Source organism: Mixophyes fleayi, chromosome 1 (genome assembly GCF_038048845.1).
Source record: "Mixophyes fleayi isolate aMixFle1 chromosome 1, aMixFle1.hap1, whole genome shotgun sequence".
NCBI classification, from domain to species: Eukaryota; Metazoa; Chordata; class Amphibia; order Anura; family Limnodynastidae; genus Mixophyes; species Mixophyes fleayi.
The window spans coordinates 379,538,503-379,558,307 of NC_134402.1; positions in this window are offsets into that span (position 1 = coordinate 379,538,503).

Sequence of the window (19,805 nt, forward strand, 5' to 3'; positions counted from 1 at the left end):
TGCTTCCTGTGAATTATGTTCGCAATTCAAATCCTCCCGCAGAACCCCAGCAGGGTTGCTGCGACCACTACCCATTCCGTCCAAACCATGGACCCATATTAGTATGGATTTCGTTACTGACTTACCACCTAGTAAGAACCATAACACTATTTGGGTCGTAGTGGACAGATTTTCGAAGATGGCTCATTTCATCCCTCTGTCTGGTTTGCCTTCCTCGTCTATCCTGGCTGAACATTTCATTAAAGAGATCTTCCGTATCCATGGATGTCCATCTGAGATTGTGTCTGATAGAGGAGTACAATTCGTGTCCAGATTCTGGCGAGCCCTTTGTAAAACCTTGGGCATACGATTAGCACTCTCATCTTCTTACCATCCACAATCCAATGGACAAACCGAACGTGTCAATCAAGATCTTGAGACTTTTATAAGGATATTTTCATCAGCCAATCAAGACAACTGGGTAGAGTTACTCCCTTGGGCTGAGTTCGCCCATAACAACATGTACCATGAGTCATCATCCAAAACTCCATTCTTTGTGGTCTACGGTCACCATCCGTCTTTTCCGGAATTTCCTGCCCTCCCGCCCACCCAAGTTCCTGCGGTGGAGACTGTTTGTCAGACCTTTAAAAATATCTGGTCTCAGGTTAGAACCTGTTTGAAGAAGACATCTGTCAAATATAAATCTTTCGCTGATAAGAAGAGGCGGGCTATTCCACCACTAAAAATTGGAGATCGTGTCTGGTTATCCACAAAAAATATTCGTTTGAAGGTTCCATCCATGAAATTCGCCCCTCGTTTTATTGGTCCATATAGGATCATTCAAGTTATCAATCCAGTATGTGTGAAACTCCTTCTTCCTAAGAGTCTTCGGATTTCTAATGCCTTCCATGTATCTTTGCTCAAACCTCTTATTATCAACCGTTTTTCAACTCCTCCCTCAGCTCCGCAGCCAGTTCAAGTCCATCAGGAGGAGGATTTTGAGATTACCGAGGTACTAGATGCAAAAATTTCGCGAGGAGTCCTCCACTTCCTCGTTCATTGGAAGGGCTTTGGTCCTGAGGAGCGCTCTTGGATCAAAGCTGAAGATCTTAATGCTCCTGCCCTTTTGAAGAAGTTTTACTCCAAAAATCCGGACAAGCCCGGTTCCAGGCGTTCTGTGCCCACCTTTAAAAGGGGGGGTACTGTCACTCACCGGACCGTGAGTGCCTCTTCCCGGACATTTAGGAACCGTGGCCGTCCACCATCCTGAGGGTCTGCGCATGCGCAGCCCTTTTCTATACTTCAGTGTATACCCCTTTAACTTAATTGGCAGATCAGGCAACCTCCCTATATTAAGCACCTGTGGTCACTACCACGTTGCCTGATCTTGGAGTCTCATTCCTCATGAGTCTCTGAAGGTGTTCCTGTATTACTTGTGTATTCAGTGCTGCTGATTCCTGTGGTTTCCTAACCACTTCTACTACTGTGGTTCCATACCACTCCTACCATCAACTTTATCATCATGACTGTTTGCTGATTCCTATCCGCTGCCTCCGTGCACTACAGTCTTCTACACCACTTCAACGTTATTTTATATCAATGTGACTGTTTGCTCATTGCTATCCGCTGCCTCCGTGCACTCCAGCTTTTACCTCACTCACCTGCTTCTCATCAAGTCTGTTTGCTGATTTCTATCCGCTGCCTCTGTGCACTACAGTCTCCTGCTTGCAACTCGCCTGTGTTCAACATCGTGACTGCCAGCTGACTACTATCCGCTGCCTCTGTGCACTACAGTCTCCTGCTTGCAACTCGCCTGTGTTCAACATCGTGACTGCCAGCTGATTACTATCCGCTGCCTCCGTGCACTACACTCTCATCTCATCTTTGCTGTGACTTCCTCGAGACTGCCGCTTTTCATTACCATCTACTACACTTCGTGATCTACAGCTCCTGCCCTGCGCTGCACTCCTGTTTCCCATCGCTGTTGGTTCCTGTGGTTGCTACTGGTTACCTCCGTGTGCCGCTGAGTCCTGCCGCTGTGGTCAGCGCTATCGTCCATCTCCTGCTGATCCACTCTCCACGCCTTCACGTGTTCCACTGGCCTCTACCCTCCTGTCAGCATTGGATTTGTATCCCTTCTACTACCCTCTGCTGGATCATCTCCATTCTCCTGGGTTTCCTATGAGTCCAGTTCCACGTGTTGCTCACTCCTGTGGATTCGTGTCCCTGTCGGTCTACTCACCTGTGCGCTGCACCTGCTAGACCGCTGCTTCTCCTATCCAGGGACTTCCTATCCAGTCGGCCTCTAGCCGCTCAGGTACCGCTGCTATCCCATCTGACTGCTACTGCTGTACCACGGTATGCATACTTCTCATTGACTGTGCTGTGTATTGCATATCTTGCTGGACTGTGTTTGGTTCTCTCTGGAGTCTGCTATCCGCTGAGTCTATTGCCATCATTGACTGTGTTATCATTGTGCTGGACTACTTCAAGAGACTTTCTAGATTGCAGACCTGATCAGTCATTTACATATATATATACCTATATTGTGCATATTACTGTGGATCGTGTATAAGGTGCCTGTGTATATCCTGTGTTGCAGTTTTCCCCCGTGCACCTCCTCACATATATATGCAGTGGTACAACTTGCTGATGTCAGACCACTGATCCCTGTTTCCGGTATCACCTGTTCCATTATCCTCTCACATAGCAGTGGTACAACTTGCTACCGCAGACCACTGACTACCTGGATACCTCCACTTGGATTCCATTCCTTCACTCAGACAGCGGTACAACTTGCTACCCGCAGACCGCTGACTCTCATCACCTCCTTGTTTCTGTTGGACATTCCTCCTCACTATAGCAGTGGTACAACTTGCTATCGCAGACCACTGACTACCTTCACGTGTCCTTGTCCATACAGTTCCTTGTGTATCATTACCTCATTATTACCAGTGTTGCTAGTCATAGACTTTTCTGAGCATCTCATCGGCCATCATTTCATGTTCCGTGATCACCCAGCTACCAGAGTACCCTATTACCATCTACATTGCTCTGGTAAGCCTACCATCTGGTGATCCCTGGGTAAAGACTCCTAGTGCCCGTGACACACTGGCAAGGTCCAAATCCAGGCAAAGGGTCATACATGGGTAAACAGCAGAATATTCAACGAGCAGGAACAAGGCACAGAGCAGGTCAGCAGACTGGCAACAGAAGCTATAACTGGCAGTGAGGCTGCAAACCTCACTGCCTTAAATACATGGTTAGACCAATCAGAGCCTAGTTCTGTAATTACCCACAGGGCCCTGTTAATTAATTTAATAAAAGCCAAATAGCCTCCAGACTATTAGATAACCCTGCGCACGCGCCTGGCTATCCCCTGTTGCCGGGACGCGGCGCTACACTGTGAGGCGTCCGGCCGTTGCCTTGGCAACGGTCGGGTGCTGGGCGGAAGTGACGTCCCGGTCGTCAAGGTGATGGCAGGGACGCCGGGGAACACAGTAAGCGAGCCACGGCGGCTGTGAGTACCGCCGCGGCTCATGACACTGACTTTGTGACTTTCTTCTACTACAAGATTGGACTATGATTGTGCATTCTGCCTCCTGGTCTGCTGACAAGGTAGTGTGTGGTTTCTTCAAAAGTAATCCAAACTGTTTCCTGTTGAAGATCTACATGTATGTTTATTTCTGTATTTCCTCTAATGTTTATGTTTAATGTAGATCTCTTAGGTGATATTGGGACTTTCTGTATCCTGCATTTCTGCCTGTTGATGTCAGAGCCATCTGTACCTGATAGTCTGCATTTGATATCCTGTATCTGATACTCTGCAAATACTGTTTCTTATTGTGTTCTAAAATAAAGATTGTCATTCTAAGTCCTCGTAATTTCTGCTGCTAAACTAACAATTATTACACGTCAACTAAACTAACAGGAGAGCTCTGGGGAAAGATAAATGGATTATGGCAGTGTTTCCAAAATCCAATCTTCAGGGAACACCAACAGTGAATGTTTTCCATATCTCCTTGCTGGAGCATATTCATTATTGACTGACACACTATAAAAGTTTACTTGGAAAATATGCACTGTTAGAGCTCCCTGAGAACTGGATTTGGGAAACTGTGGATCATGGGGAAAATGCCAAATAATGAAACTGTACTAAATGGTGAGCTTTGCAAGCAGACTTACTGATTTACTAGGACCATCATAGAAAGTAGTCCTATAACAAGTATTTTGTTTTATATAGTTAACCCTTAATATTTAAATTAGACAAATATGACAAGAGAAAAAAAAAACATAAGGTTACTGTATAATGCAGGGGGTAGGCTACAGTGCAATGTTCCTCTCAACACCTGCCAGCCAGACCTGCATATTGTTCGGCAGAGCGTTTTTACAGGAGTAGTCCCTGTGTATGTATTCTTTGTTGCATGTGTTGCAGACAGGCGCAGTTGTGCAAATATTGAGTCAGGGAAAAAGAAAGTACAGATAGTGTATTAAAGATACTAATGTGAACTAATTTAAATCCCTATTCCATAACCTGCAGGTGCCACCGTTGTAACTGTTCTCCATAGATTGGTGTTGTGACTGATCCTGGCCCAGTATGGATGCATGTGTAATCCTGCAGTTAGCACAATGCCCACTAATATCCTATCACAGTCAAGAAGATTATTACACAACATGTTAGTAAATGTGGTTGGAAGCTGACTGTTATTGACCTGTGTGTATCTGGTCTTCTTTCGACTCAAAGGCTCCAGTGTAAGCCAGAAGCACTCTGGCCCCCTTTCCCATTCACCAAAAGGCTAGATCTCATCCTATTCAGCCACCAATTAGCTTGGGCTCAGCAGCAGGATTTGCAAAAGTGTAGCCAGCTAAAAGCTCTTCATAGAATAAATCAGAGAAAGGGATCTGTACAAAACACTAAATATAGTCTGATTAAGTAAATTGCAGCCTTTAACTAAATTTTATGTTAAGCTTAACTTAAAAAGTATATTTTGATGATATAGTATTTTTTCTTTAATGTGACCTGAATTTTAATGCCCTGAAACAAAGACATGGAAATTTAATTATACTTGAGAAATTATAATGTACTGTATAACAAACATATGAACACAAACAACATATATATCATATTTTTTGTACATTTCCAAATATAGCTCTATAGACAATCTTTACTGTAACCCAGGCTGCGGTGGGCGGATGAGGAAACTAAATCCTACAGCAGCCCTTGCACCAAGAAAGGAGGACTGAGTGACAGCTACATATGTGGAGAGCCGATGTCAAGCACCAGGCTCTCAGGTCATGTTACTTACCCCTTCGCTGTCTTTCTAAGCTGTCTCTGTGGTCCGCAGGCTCTGTTGGTCTCATATCCCTCTGCAGGATGCTGCCCAGTCTGTATCCATTCCAGAGATTCCTCCAAATCCAGTACATGGGTGCTGCCATTTTGTATTCAGTCACCTGCTCTCCCTCAGCCAGTCAGAGTATTGTTTTAACTCAGCTCACTGTAGCTTCCAATCAGGAGATAGCAGTCTCCACTCCAGGGTTCCCTCCAAAACCAGATACTGGGCACCGTCATCTTGGATCCAGTCACCTGATCCATCTCAGCCAGTGAGAGTGCTGCTTCAGCTAAGTTGACTTCAGCCTCCAATCAGGTGATAGCAGTTAGTATAAAAGGACATCCTGGAGCTCTTAACTATTGCCATTTCAAAGTTGATTCTTAAGACGCCAACCTGGTTCCCTGCAGTCTTCTCAGTTATTTCTGCTCAGACAGTGTAGTCTGCATTCCAGGTCCAGCAGTCCGGTTCCAGTCTGTACTCCTTTGCTAAATCTGACTCCTGTTTTGCTATTCTTCACTACTTGCCAGTCTCCAGTGCCATTCATATTCACTAGCTCACAGCAAACACCATCTTTCTCTTCCATGCAAAGGAACCTAATCAAGCCACCCACCTTTTTACACATAGTCACCAGTTCTGCTCCAGAGGCACAACACAGACCAGGTCCAGAAAGATCCTCAGGCGTGACAGCCGGATAAAGAGAAACAGCTTAGACTCCACAACCGCAGCTGTGAGATGAATGACCCTGGCAGTATAGAGATTCAGCTGAGAGCTGCAGAATACTACAGAGCCCAACAGAGCCTGGAAAAAAGAGAGCCTGACAGGCACGCCAGAGAGAGGCAAGGATGAGATGAGAAACAACCTGAGAAGCACTGACTGTGAGGCCAGGGTGCCAGCATCTAAGTGAGTTCTGTATTGTAGTTAAACTGTCACTTATGATTTTTATATTAACCTGCAACCTGCACTTGAACTATGTACTTAAATTACTGCATAGGATGACAAGGAGATGGACTTGCATTCTTACGATGTATAGATTTTAATTGCAATTGCAATCTAAGTAGAGAGCTGGAGGAAGGAGGAGACAGAGACTGTGAGTAAAAGATACTTTATTTAGGATAAGCAAGAATCCAGACTGTGTTATGTTGTGCCCCATGAGGCTCTGCGACATAGAGTTAGGAGCAAACCCCTTTCCTCAAGTTTACTTCCCTTCGTTTAAGTGTATCCCAGGATCTGTTAGAGACTGTCATGATTGTAAGCCACATGTCTTGCCATTATTTTATTTATTTAAAATCAATTATTTTTATTCAACTTTTCAAACAATACAGATACAACATAACATAATTAACTTAGCAAACAGTTCCGGTTCTTTTGAGTATATAACTCTGCACGGAAATACATTTAAATCATTAAATGAATATGCAACACACAATTCCAATAAAGATAGAATGTAACATTTGGCCCACTCAGGTATAGCTTCCCCTCCCACCCCCACCGAGCACCATCATCATCATCATCATCATCATCATCACCATTTATTTATATACCATACACTATATACTATACACCATGGCCCTAAACCCTAGTACCCAGTTATCCAAAAGAGACATATACACCAGAAGTAGGTTTATATTGTGTAGAAAAAAAAGGGAGGGTGGAGAGGAGGGGTACTCAAGGTGGATCAAAATCTGCCACTAGTGATCTAACTGCAAATCTAGACTTCACCCATCGAGACCAGACTTTATAGTACTTACATATTGTTTCTGGACTGGTAGGTGAACCGCTCATGTCCTACAGCCTCGTTTATCAAAGCCACCCAGGCAACAAGATTGGGCCCATCACCGGCCACCCATTTTCGGGCTATAATAAACTTAGGCTGGTGACGTGTCTAGTTGCGTTCCTACCCAATAGTAAATCCACTCCGATACCAAACATACACGTCTTAGGAAATAGCAAAGGGATCTGGACGCCTGTATCCCATATCCCCTCCACCAGCTCCGTACAAAGGGATCTGGGTTTCGCCACAAGTGCCGTGCAGGTCACGGCCCTCCCAGTAAGCTGGGAGGGCCCAGCGAGGTGAGTTGGTGTACAATCATAGTCGTACAGGCAGAAGTCGTAACCGTGCGGGCAAGCAAGGTACCAGGGAGCAGACAAAGCAAAGGTAGAAGGCCAGGGGCCAAAACCAGGAAGCACGAAACAGACTAGAGGAGAATCCAAGGTGAAGTCAGGACAAGCCGGTTTGGTACACAGGGAGTCAGTCAGGATGCAGAAAGAACTACAACAGTGACTATAGTGTATGACTACGCGACTATACGCTCCGTTGCCTAGCAACGGGGCGCAGGAAGTAGAGAACAGCGTCCGTCCCCGGCAGGAGAGGAGAAGTGGGGACGGCGCCTGACACACCTAATCCATACTCTGCAATTAACTCCACCAATCAGCCCAACTCGTCCCATCAGTTGGTGCACGAGCTTTACCATAAAACTGGTGCAATTGTAAAGATACGTATTTGCCACAAGAAAAAAGAGCATTTGCGCTGTGGTTTCCAAGTGGTTTGTAAATGACACTTATTGTGTATGAACCCTATGGAAACTCCTTTTCTGCATCTGGTTTCTTACTCTTATTGGGTTGATGACTGTACCTCTATATCACGGCAGAGCCCTATCATGAAAGCAAAGATGGGGTAGCTGGATAGATTCTTCAAGTGCTGTGTCATCTATTGTTATTATATATATATATATATATATATATATATATATATATATATATATATATATATATGTATTATAATACATCTATGTATATTTCTATACCATATTTCTATCAGGAAAACTATTATCTACAAAATTCAGATATAAAACAACCAGATATTGAAAACAGGTCCCTGGAAGATTCCAACTAAAAATATAAAAATATACTTTTGCACCACTGATACATTTAATTTTTTAGTCTTTAATGATTATTCATTTATTTAGACATTCCCTAACTACATAACATGAAATCTTGTTCCAAATGTAACTTTTTTCTTTTTTAACTATATGTATATCAATTTGCCAACTCCATTTTGATTTACTAGACCTACAAATATATTTATATTTATATTTACAACTTTCTGTTCATACTCGTGGTAAATGCTTATTGCTTGATAATAAAAACATGTGGTCTACATGGAGAAAAATTTTAAAAACCAAGAAAAAAAAACATGGAAAAAAAAAATTGGAATTACATTTGAGGTTTAGTTATATTTTAATAGAATTTGTCTATACTTTAGTCTTATAGATAAATTTATCAAGCTGTGGGTTTGAAAAAGTGGAGAGGTTGCCTATAGCAACCAGAATTCTAGTTATTATTTATTTAGTACATTCTACAAAATGACAGCTATAATCTGATTGGTTGCTATAGGCAACCAATTATTTAAACCTACAGCTTGATAAATTTACCCCTTAGTATTACTAAAGTCCATGGATGTTGTATGTATGACTACGTGACTATAGGTTTTATTTGACAGTTTTCATACATTTGTTTTCACACGTAGTAAATGGCTGATAAGCAGCTAGATTACAACTAGCTAAAGTTGCAGAGATTAAAGAAAAAAAACAATAGTATCTAAAAATGCTAATAAATTAAGCAATTGTTTTATATTTTCAATTAAATTCTTATAACAGCTATGTAATGATGTGTCCTTTAGGTAAATATGATTATAATTCAGCTTGAGAAATGTATTTGTTGAAGCATGCTGCACAGGATAGATAAGATAAACCATCTGTACATTGAATGAAAAAACATTGTATTTTAAAAGGATGGAATGTATGGCCATACCATAGCAGAATCACGGGTAGTTGTATCTTTTATCTTACAATGAAACTTCAATTAATATACAATATTTAATCAAGGCATTCTTTAAGATAAAATAGACAATAATGCAGCAACTGAATTCAAACAAGTTTTTCAATTGAAAGAATATATTTATATAAGCATGTTTTGCAGATAAAAGATCTTACAATAAAATCACTTTTGTACTGCAATATGTTACATTTCTGTGCAGCATTTTTATGCAATGGATTAAATGAAATAAATTACTCACACAGAGGCTACTTTATTAGGTACACCTTTCTAGTATGGGGTCAAACCCCCTTTGCCCCCAGAAAGTTTGAGTTCATTGTGGCATGAATTCAACAAGGTGCTGGAAACATTTCTAAACAGATTCTGGTCCATGTTGACATTATAGCATCACGCAGTTGCTGCAGGTGATCTCTTGGTTTTTAGATCTGGTAACTGTGGAGCCGTTGGTGTACACTGAACTCATTGTCATGTTTGTGGAACCAGCTTGAAATAAGGTGTGCTAGGTGACATAGTGTGTTATCCTATTGAAAGTAGCCATTAGAAGTTGGGTAGATTGTGGACATAAAGGGATGAACTTGGTCAGCAACAATACTCAGGTAAGCTGTGGCATTTAAACAATGCTCAATTGGTATTAATGAGCCCAAACATTCACTACACGATTACTACACTACCACCAGCCTGCACCATTAACACAAGGCAGGATGGATTCATGTTATGCCGAATTCAGACCCTACCACCCGCAATGTTGCAGCAAAAATTGGGATTTGTCGGCTTTTTCCCCAACTGTATTGTTTTGGTGAGTCTGTGCCCACTGAAGCTTCAGTTTCCTGTTCTTAGCTGACAAGAGTGGAACCTAGTGTGGTCTTCTGCTGCTGTAGCTCATGTACTTCAAGTTTCAATGTGCCGTACATTTAGAGATGCTCTTCTGATTACCAGTTTTGTAAGGCATGGTTATTTCAGTGGATGTGGGTGGATTTCACAGCACTAAAAAATAACTTTCCACATAAAAGGAGATATGTACTGAAACTTTGGTACAGTAAGATGGGCTTTGACCTTGCCAAAAGATCAGTTATAATCCTCTAGATAATGTTGCATACCATGTCTTGCAATTACTCTTCTCTCCTCCCATATTAGACCTCAGACCGTCCTTCCTCTACCTTTCAAGTGCAGACTAAAATTTTAAAATACATTTAAAATATACATTATCTTAGGAATAATTTGGCCCGGGGAGCATCAAATGGGTTAAACCTCAGCACTAAAGGATTAAAGATGTATCAAAGGGTATATTTATTAATTTAAATGTAAATATTTAATACATGGGCACTGTGGTGCTGGTTAATAACCAGTATTAAAGTAATTCTATCGTTTTCAAATAAGCATTGCCCAATCAATTGTATGTGTTTCCAAAGCACAAAGTGATTTATTTTAGCAGATGTAAAAAGTTTACAGTTCAATACATTATTAAATAATACAGTACAGTACAGCACAGCCAATACCGAAAGATACATGCATACATACCGCTGCAATCGCTGCGCTTCCATGGGTCCCAATGGAACAGTATATCTGTTAGATAACTGTGGTCAGAGTAGACTGGCTGGCAGCGCAGCTGTGATCATATATATTCATTCAGTGTTACAGAGAACAATGCAAATGACGTAGTTTGCTTCTATAGGTCCAGACAAAGGGTGTCTCCAGGGCAAACAGGTCATAGGCTGATTCAATCTAAGGAATCCAAAGGTGGGGGTCGTCCCTCTAGGGGGTCTGCTCCTTTCATGGCCAGCATCATACAAAGGTTTATTCCCTAATATCAATAACTAAAGTATGCAATGTGCGATCTCTTCGCCGACTGCACCGGACAGCTGCTGATGAATAGGGTTTCAGTATGATACCAGACATGCCACCTTTCCCACAACCTGAACCATATATATCGCTGAAGTGCACATATAATCTTATTATATAAACTAATAATAAACCAAATGCTATCTGCTCATAAATTACAGTGTAACGGAACCAATATGAATATGAATTATATAAATAACTAAATGTTGTAATGCGAGTGTGTGCGTGCGTATTTTACTGTGCGATCGCACCACGCGCTGTGTTAGGTGACGTACGGATCTGTGTTACGTGGCGTACGCATCGCAATCGCACGGCAAAACAATATTAACCAATATACTTTCGTTCATCAAATTATACGACTTCGACAGTTCCACCCTTTGATAGTATAATAAACTATCACCTTAAAGATGTTATATGCAGGATCTCAGTACCACATTTCATTGTTATGTAATACAAGTCCCCCTAGGTGTATGACCACGCTGTTTGTAGCTCTAAACAATTTATCATAGGAGAAAGTCTCAATCCTCAAACGATTTCTTTTACTATAGACCGTACACTTCTGGAGCTTGGAGATAACATTTTGTATGCCCTTCAAGGGTGCAGTAAAACACGTAATACATTATTCGGAAAGGTACAGAGTACAATAGAACATGTATCAGTTATACAGAATACTCTACTACAGTTCTTCATATCTAACAGGTTCATCTGTCCAACTCATGTCTTTAAGCTCAGAATACATTTAAACACTTCATGTTCATCAATAGCATCATACTATGTCTATCAATAATGCCATATACAATCTCCTTCAGCTTGTGTTAATATACACACTTCTAATAATGTCATCAGTTCTTTTCACCAACACTTGTGGGCGGGCTATTGTCTGTTCGTTCTCCCCAGTCTCTCAATACTCACGTTTCTTTGTACGTGAAACAGTGGTCGGCTTGCAAAATATTGGGAGACTCCAGACTAAGGGACCTAGGTGTCGTACTTTTCCCCTTGTGGCCTCCCACCCATAATTCGGGTACCTCAAGAATATTTAATGGGAAGAGAACTAGTCCTACTTGATATAATCACTGAGGTATGTGAGAGCATGCCCAGCACTTTGTTTGGTCTAAAACCTTACCCTCCCAAGAATGATAATCATTCTCAAGGATGCTCGCTCAAGTCCGAATATTACTGGACTGGCATCGCTGGGTGTATCTCTTTTTTAACTATGGGGTCACCGTACTTACGGATGTAATGCTACTCAGACAATAGCCCCTCGCACTTTCTCCAAGCTCCAAGGTTTCCAAATTTTCCTTTACCCCTGAATTGAATAGAGTAATTGGCTGGACCGATTATGCTACTAACTTCTCCTTCATCCCCAATACCTCCTTATCATTACCTGAACCAGCCTCTGTCACCTGCTAATAATCAAAAGAATTAACCGTCCTGAGAAGAGAATGAAATGAGAGAACACAAAACAGGAAAACTACAACTTCATGCTGGACAACTGTCTTAGCCTTTGGCTCAGGTGCTACTAACTGCATTCAAGGCCTTCCAAAACAGACTCATGGACCCTTCTCTGAGTGTTGGACCCTCTGCAGTGGGTGGAATGGGAACCAGTGTGTTTCTGCTACCCTTGAAGCCGTGATGCTGGTAGCCTACACCTGGTACCTGTCTGTCAAATAACCTGAGCCTAAGAAATTATTGCTCCACAACTTACTCTCCCGATCCAACATCCTGACAGTTAGTGTGACTTTTCAGGAAACAGTGTTTTGGACTTTCTCGGTTGCTGTCTCACTATTTACCTTCTCTCAAGGTCTAACCTAGCCTCCCAGTTACAATCTCATCTCACGAGGGGTCAAGAACATTTCAAAAACTGACAGGTTAAGAGTCTGCCCAGGAGTGATCTTTTGGTAGCGGGAAAGGACTAGAGGCTGAAGCTATCAGTCACTTCAATCGAGTTCCAACTCTTATTCTATTCAATTCGTTCTACCTAGTACCATTACTTTATGTTCACACTGGTTTGTGGCTAATTGAAAGTATGTGATTTGTTACCACTACTCATACATTATACCTCTATTATCAATAACATGAAAACCCCTATCATCTATTATAACTCTAGGACTATCACATTAAATAACAAAAGCTTTGAGTGTGACACAGTAATACATTAGACACATTTCAATACACCTTTTACCCAGACATATTTCATTGGTACACCAGTGTATACTTGAGGATCCTGCATGGTGGTAATTGGATGACGTGTATTTGTTTTACCTGGAGGAAAACCCAACAGCAGGAGGGATATGGGATGGCTCTATTGGTATCATTTTCCTTACATTCTCTTAATCAAGATAGGACGTTGCCGTCCTACTAGCTTGAGACGAAATATCTGGTGCACTCCAATATACTCTTACCAGCTTGCACATACCTTCTGTACCCAGCTGAGCCAGACCATTTGCTGCCTCCTCTGGGACTGGGAGATACACTCTGGGAGCTTCTGATCTACCTTGTCCATCTTTCCAGAGTCCACCAGACTCCTCACCACATCTCTTCACCTTCCAGACAGTTTATTCCTCAGGTAACACAAATCTTCATATATTAACCAATATGTGTATGTGTGCATGTTTGTGTGTGTGTGTTCACATTTTAAAACTAAAACAATACAACGAAAAACAAAACAAAACATAGATTTGTTAGCTGTCACGTAAAACCCTGCTGTCTATTTGACAGCTATGTTCGCCCTGGTGTGACAGCCATGTATGGTCGTGTGTGTAAGTGTGGACATTACTAGCAGCTACTTCAGTTGGTATATGTGTCACTGTATAAAGTCCTCTATGTAGTGTCCTACTCATGTGCTGGTATTGTTAGAAAACGATTTCTCAGTCACCTCAACATTGCCCCCTATACTAGAAAAATGCTGAAGAACAATGTATATCAATCGATTTTCCCTCTGCCAACTCACATGTCATTCTCAGTACCTCACATTCAGCTACTTGACTAAGTGGGAAAGACAAAGGGGTCTATTTCTATAACACTTTCTTCAAATATAACAGTATCCAGTACATGTCTGTCTAACAGTGAAAAAATATAAAACATGAAAATTCTACATTTTCTAGGGTTTCACATTATGTCGCATCTTGTGGCACAAATCCTACTCCAATGTTCTATACAAAGATTTACTCCAATGTTCTATACAGAGATGCATATCTGTATGCCTAACCTCCAGCAATCTCCTATTCACCCTCTGTGCATCCATATAAAGGCACATTTTTGTACAGGAGGCACGAATCATAAAACAAAAAAAACAAAACAGATATGCAATCTATAAAACATGAATCGTATTTCCACAACAGAACCTTTCTGCTTAAAATCAGCAGATTCTATACACATGGAAACAAAACCCCTGACTGTTTCTGTAACTCATGTCAAACTAGTGTGTGTATCTCTAAATTTGTCTTATGTAAAAAAATAAAAATATGTCTTAGCCCCATTGATGAGACTGTGTCTGTTTTTATCTCTCCCAGAGCAGAGAGAGAGAGAGAGAGAAACAAAGAGAGAGAGAGAGAGAGTGAAAAAGAGAGAGAGAGAAAAAGAGAGAGAGAGAGAGAGAGAAAAAGAAAGATAGAGAGGTACTAGCATTTGTGTAAAGAATGAGAAATAAGAAAGCAATGAATAATGGAAATACAAAGATTTGAATTCAAACATGCATGTAGAAAGGGAGATTTTACAGCAAAAATGACAGCTGGATTGGACTCTATGGGGAAATGGCTGAATTCATTCCACTGCTCCCCTTAGCTATTTGCTAACTATGACTCCTCCCCATACTTGACTAGGGGGTCTTAACCGTGCAATCCAGTGTCGTCCGTCATTTGTTCATTAAGAACTCGGTATCACATTGACTACATACCTTTTCAACGGACTCTCCTAACTTATGATAGAGAAATGTAAAAATTAACTGTTGATGACTCATCTGAGATACATAAAACGATATTTTGGAGCAAAGTATGTACATACTTCATTGTTGGATAATGATTCTCAGCCAAACAAATTATCATGAGACACTGCAGCTTAAAACAAAGAGTGTTTCAATTGTCTATTGTTAATTAGTCTTTCAAGAGTAATCTTTCTATTTCTCTACCTCACCCCTTTAAACACTAAGGGCTAGATTTACTAAGCTGCGGGTTTGAAAAAGTGGGGATGTTGCCTATAGCAACCAATCAGATTCTAGCTGTCATTTTGTAGAATGTACTAAATAAATGATAACTAGAATCTGATTGGTTGCTATAGGCAACATCCCCACTTTTTCAAACCCGCAGCTTAGTAAATCTAGCCCTAAGTCTATATTTCTTTTGTCTACCTTTATCTGTGAAGAAAAGACAAGATAGTTATCTTTAAACAACAAACAAACCAAACATTCTCATTCTTTACCATCGACCAGTGATTTAGGAAAACAAAAATGTGACAACATGAAACAAACAAGCAACATCAACAAAGATTACCTTTTAAATAAGTTTCTTTCTACACTTTGCACATTAATACTTACCACAGATTAACATTTACCCCGCCTGATTGTAGGACTATAGGTGTGACCTGACTCCTAGCGCTGACTATCGCTTTCTCGTGCAGCATTTGCTGCTATAAAATGCGCGGGCAGGTGTGAGTCTTCTAGTCTATGGGAATTCCTCCTTAGAGGATATCTACGTGACCCACCCCTATGTGTATTGTGGCTTTCCTTTTTGCAATCTCTCCTAATATGTCCTTTTTCTCTGCAATTGTAACATCTCACTATTCTGGGTTTCCTGTTATGTGGGTTGTATGCTGGTGGTCGTGTGCGCAGTCCCTCTAGTGCTGGGATACTTACCATCATTACCCTATCACTTAGTGTCTCTTTCTGTTTATTTATACTTTTATCATGTCCTATAACTGACTCCCTGAGAGCACTTACAGTGATTCCTTTCCAGTTTGGTAATGAAGTTTGCACCCTTCTTTTCAAGTCCTCCCTGAGGCCATCCATTAGAACTTTAACAGCAACCTCTCTGTAGTGTACATTATCCTTTATGTCTGATACCCCAGTATATTTGGCCATCGCTATCAGAGCCCTGCAAAAATAGTCTGTTGCATTTTCACTATCTTTTTGCTTGATAGTAAAAAATTTACTCCAGTCCACTATCACTGGAAAATATATAGCCAACTGTGTGATTAGATGTCTAATATTGTCCTGATTATCATCCTCGGTTAAGGATTCATCCTCCTCCAACATACAATCCTTAAGGAACTTTTGTATATCAGTATTGGGAGGAAGACAGGTCTTCAATAATACTCCCCAATCGTTATTAGTTGGCTCGTACACATTACCATAATATCTAATAAACTTCTGACATTTGGTCAAATGGATCAGGGAAATCAGACAAAATTGAAAATGTTTCAGACCTAGTGCATGGATCATGCTTTGCTACATGTTTTAAGGGAACATCACTATCTCTGTCCGCTTTCCCATTGGGAACTGCTGTTGTGCAGACAGGATGCAAGTCTACCAAATCACTATAACTAGTTGCTGAAATTGCTGCTGCAGTACAATGGATGTCTTCCCCTGTATTAACCTTTACATTATTCTCACCACTTTCAGCCGCTGCCCCTGCTGGTGGGATCGTTTCTCTTCCTTGTCCTGAAACATTACTTTTAACATTACTTAAAACAACATACAAGTTACTAGTTACAGTTTTTATATTTTTGGTATTGGCTGTACTTCCCGCCCCGACCGAATTTGTCGGGGGCGTGTTTGCACTCAGTTCGCCACGCTTAGCAACGCACACTTCCGGAATGCTTGTTTCCGGTACGCTTACTTCCGCTGAACACGCATTTTTCCCCACACTCACTTCCGCTGTGCATTCGCTGCTCTGTCACGTGCTACCTTCCATTTGCCACCATTTTAAACAATCATCATGTTCAATTCTCGTTTTTGTTGATTTAATCAACCGCACTTTATCTCTAATATTATTTAACACCTCTGAATCAAGACTACCTATGTTTGGGAAAGGTTTCACACACTCCCGGGTCATCTTGACCCATTTGTCGCAGTATGCCGTTGCATACACACCATATTTATTATACATAACATACTTCGCCGAACCAATTGGTCCTTCCTTAAGCAGCACAACATCAACCATCTCTAGCGTTTGCTTAGCACCCATTGTGAAAACAACCTATTTCTCAACGCTACGCAAAAATACTTTTTACCTGTTCTCCTTTCAAACAGAACCTACTAGAGATTTTTTATCCGTGGACGGTTTCACAGGCTACGCCCACACACCTCCTAACACAGAAATATCACTATGGACAACGGAAATATCAGCTCCTCGATATCCTGGGTCTCCACAAAATCTGTTGAGTATTACTGAACTGGTAGTATCAGAATTTTTACCCGTTTGTACCAGCCTAATTCCTCCAGCCGTTCAACCCAAGTCACAAGCACGGTTGTAAAACCATGCGGTCCGATCGCACCGCTTAGCAATACTAACTATCGCTAAACGTTGCGATTACTCTTGGGGAGAAAGTTTCCAAAAACTTTTTAACTGTTCTCTTTTCAAACAGGGCTTTTGCTGCCAGTATACCTGCCTTGTATACTACCTCGGTTGTCCAGCCCGCCTCGTCAAACGGCAACCGATATCCCTGTCTTTTTGACAGTAAATCAACTTTCACTTCAAAATCATACAATCACCAAACACATACACCTTAGTTTTCTGCACAGAAAATAACTTTCCCAAACAATGGCACTATCTTTTCAGAGACTTTACCAAGTGCTTACAGTATGCATATATAATAGACATTATACACAATTGTTTAACCACGTGGCAACAATACCGGAAGTTAGCATATGCTGAGCAGGAAATACGCATACCCTATGCAATGCAATACCTTTTAAAACGCAAAACGACAATAAAAAGAAACATTTTTCTTTCCTGTCCCTAGATTCTAGTTAGTGTTCCTTCAGTTTACGCAACTGCGGACATTCGGCTTCTCAACATAAAATGGACAACAGGTTTTGAACACATTGCATTCTTTCCTGTATGAGACGCGTCCGTCAATATCCACCCTTTGTTGAGCAACCGAAATCCGCAAGCGTTGCGTACCTTCAGATAACGTAACCTCCTAAACTCACGAGCCCCCCAAATTATTTAAGTAATTCTATTGTTTTCAAATAAGCATTGCCCAATCAATTGTATGTGTTTCCAAAGCACAAATTGATTTATTTTAGCAGATGTAAAAGTTAACAGTTCAATACATTATTAAATAATACAGTACAGTACAGCACAGCCAATACCGAAAGATACATGCATACATACCGCTGCAATCGCTGCGCTTCCATGGGTCCCAAATGGAACAGTATATCTGTTAGATAACTGTGGTCAGAGTAGACTGGCTGGCAGCGCAGCTGTGATCATATATATTCATTCAGTGTTACAGAGAACAATGCAAATGACGTAGCTTGCTTCTATAGGTCCAGACAAAGGGTGTCTCCAGGGCAAACAGGTCATAGGCTGATTCAATCTAAGGAATCCAAAGGTGGGGGTCGTCCCACTAGGGGGTCTGCTTCTTTCATGGCCAGCATCATACAAAGGTTTATTCCCTAATATCAATAACTAAAGTATGCAATGTGCGATCTCTTCGCCGACTGCATCGGACAGCTGCTGATGAATAGGGTTTCAGTATGATACCAGACATGCCACCTTTCCCACAACCTGAACCATATATATCACTGAAGTGCACATATAATCTTATTATATAAACTAATAATAAACCAAATGCTATCTGCTCATAAATTACAGTGTAATGGAACCAATATGAATATGAATTATATAAATAACTAAATGTTGTAATGCGAGTGTGTGCGTGCGTATTTTACCGTTCGATCGCACCACGCGCTGTGTTAGGTGGTGTACGGATCTGTGTTACGTGGCGTACGCATCGCCAATCGCACGGCAAAACAATATTAACCAATATACTTTCGTTCATCCAATTATACAACTTCGACACGGGTCACAACTCCAGAAAGGGCTAAGACCCTGCACTAGGTGTTTGGAGTATAAATGTATTTATTTTCATATTCATGTATCGATTTCTGAAGCAATAGCCTTGTATGTGGAGGAAATTTTTTTTCTGCAACTGCCTGAAGAGAGAACCCCATGTTAATCTCATATTAATTAGACCTTTTGATGTCAAACACATCCTATAACCTGAAGGCCGGGACGGTATAATTAAACTTGCTGTTAGGTCTCCTATGTCTCTAAGACAGGATTCAGGAAATCACAGCAAGTTTTAGGAACTCAGAGATTGACTTTTGTAAGTTAAATTGCGTTAAATGCAAGAATACAGTATATATTAAATATATATTACATTCTGATGTTAATTTAGCTTATGTAATATCAGATGTTGCAGTGCCAGCTAGGATCAGTGGGGCTGGATTACCTCCTGCCAGAGTATGACTGTAAATCTGTATAAAAGGAGGACTGCTTAGCCATGTAATGTATCATTTTCCATCTGAACTTCTGGATGATCACCAGTACCTCCAACTGGTGTGGAAAAGTCCTTGTCAGGACTCTTGAGAAATAAACCAGCACTGCTTGAAGATTCTGCCTGTGACTATTACCTGCTGTATCTTATAACCAACAGATAAGAGCTTACACTCTAATCCGTTCCCCAGCTGTCCTGTGTTGAACCCCCCGCCTCTGTGTCAATGCTCTGCACACTTCCCAGCAGCCCAGATCCATAGTAAGTGGTCAGGAGATACCAGCCAGCCCGCAGCAAAGAGGCATTACAGTAGCTATACCATCTACC